The 2,500-nt window shown below is 40.3% G+C and overlaps 1 protein-coding gene across 1 annotated transcript in view; it reads right to left on the reverse strand.

The window, feature by feature from the left end:
- LOC143296608 (uncharacterized) overlaps positions 1-2,500 on the reverse strand; it is a 29,473-nt gene that overhangs the window by 12,698 nt on the left and 14,275 nt on the right. The window lies entirely within an intron of this gene.

A 2,500-nucleotide genomic window follows, 5' to 3' on the forward strand; every position in this document is an offset into this window, starting at 1 on the left:
ATACTCGCTTAGAATGCAAGCAACAACACACCAGAGCATAAACCAACCCAGACAGAAATAATCACGTGTTATACTCGCTTAGAATGCAAGCAACAACACACCACAGCAACAATAAACCCAGACAGAAATAATCACGTGTTATACTCGCTTAGAATGCAAGCAACAACACACCACAGCAACAATAAACCCAGACAGAAATAATCACGTGTTATACTCGCTTAGAATGCAAGCAACAACACACCACAGCAACAATAAACCCAGACAGAAATAATCACGTGTTATACTCGCTTAGAATGCAAGCAACAACACACCACAGCATAAACCAGCCCAGACAGAAATAATCACGTGTTATACTCGCTTAGAATGCAAGCAACAACACACCACAGCATAAACCAGCCCAGACAGAAATAATCACGTGTTATACTCGCTTAGAATGCAAGCAACAACACACCAGAGCATAAACCAACCCAGACAGAAATAATCACGTGTTATACTCGCTTAGAATGCAAGCAACAACACACCACAGCAACAATAAACCCAGACAGAAATAATCACGTGTTATACTCGCTTAGAATGCAAGCAACAACACACCACAGCAACAATAAACCCAGACAGAAATAATCACGTGTTATACTAGCTTAGAATGCAAGCAACAACACACCACAGCATAAACCAGCCCAGACAGAAATAATCACGTGTTATACTCGCTTAGAATGCAAGCAACAACACACCACAGCATAAACCAGCCCAGACAGAAATAATCACGTGTTATACTCGCTTAGAATGCAAGCAACAACACACCACAGCATAAACCAACCCAGACAGAAATAATCACGTGTTATACTCGCTTAGAATGCAAGCAACAACACACCACAGCAACAATAAACCCAGACAGAAATAATCACGTGTTATACTCGCTTAGAATGCAAGCAACAACACACCACAGCAACAATAAACCCAGACAAGTGTATACAGTCACTGAACAGTCCCAGATCGCACGCCGCAAGACACCACGGGGCAATTGTTGCGCCAGAAGATAGGGGAAAAAACAAAAACAAAAAAACAGAAAACACCCAACAACTGAAAATGAGGATTAATGGAAAAAAGATATGTGAAAAAAACAAAAAAACAGAAGGAAAAAAGTTATGAAAAAAGAGAGAGAGAAAAAAAGGAAAAAAGTTATGAAAAAAAAGAGACCCCCCCCCCCCCCTTTTTTTTTTTTTTTGTTTTTTTGCCAATGAAGAAGGCATGTGAGGCACTTTAAAAAAAAAGAAAAAAAAAAAGAAAAGAAAAGAGGCATCACTGCGCTCGTACAAATTATGTTATGGTCATAGAGGCATCAGAGCGCATAACTTCAGTTCCTCAAGGAGGCATCACTGCGCTCGCTCGGACAAACTGCGTTATTGAATGTTTCAGTGTCTCAAGGAGGCAAAAAGAATTATTTTTCAGTATCTCAAAGAGGTATCACTGCCGTCGGACAAATTACGTGATGGTCAGTTTTCAGTGCCCGTTTATCAAGCAGGCAAATTACGTGATGGTCAGTTTTCAGTGCCCGTTTATCAAGCAGGCAAATTACGTGATGGTCAGTTTTCAGTGCCCGTTTATCAAGCAGGCAAATTACGTGATGGTCAGTTTTCAGTGCCCGTTTATCAAGCAGGCAAATTACGTGATGGTCAGTTTCTCAAGGAGGCATCACTGTGGTCGGACAGATTACTTGATGGTCTGTTTCACTTTCAGTTTCTCAAGGAGGCGTATTACGTGAATGGTAGTTTCACTTTCAGTTTCTTAATTAAGGAGGCATCACTGCTGTCGTACACATTACGTGAATGGTAGTTTCACTTTCAGTTTCTTAATTAAGGAGGCATCACTGCTGTCGTACACATTACGTGAATGGTAGTTTCACTTTCAGTTTCTTAATTAAGGAGGCATCACTGCTCTCGTACAAATTACGTGAATGGTAGTTTCACTTTCAGTTTCTTAAGGAGGCATCACTGCTGTCGTACACATTACGTGAATGGTAGTTTCACTTTCAGTTTCTTAATTAAGGAGGCATCACTGCTGTCGTACACATTACATGAATGGTAGTTTCACTTTCAGTTTCTTAAGGAGGCATCACTGCTCTCGTACAAATTACGTGAATGGTAGTTTCACTTTCAGTTTTTTAATTAAGGAGGCATCACTGCTCTCGTACAAATTACGTGAATAGTAGTTTCACTTTCAGTTTCTTAATTAAGGAGGTATCACTGCTCTCGTACAAATTACGTGAATGGTAGTTTCACTTTCAGTTTCTTAATTAAGGAGGCATCACTGCTCTCGTACACATTACGTGAATGGTAGTTTCACTTTCAGTTTCTTAATTAAGGAGGCATCACTGCTCTCGTACACATTACGTGAATGGTAGTTTCACTTTCAGTTTCTTAAGGAGGCATCACTGCTCTCGTACAAATTACGTGAATGGTAGTTTCACTTTCAGTTTCTCAAGGAGGCATCACTGCTGTCG

The sequence above is a fragment of the Babylonia areolata genome, chromosome 21 (assembly GCF_041734735.1).
Source record: "Babylonia areolata isolate BAREFJ2019XMU chromosome 21, ASM4173473v1, whole genome shotgun sequence".
In the NCBI taxonomy this organism is placed as follows: Eukaryota; Metazoa; Mollusca; class Gastropoda; order Neogastropoda; family Buccinidae; genus Babylonia; species Babylonia areolata.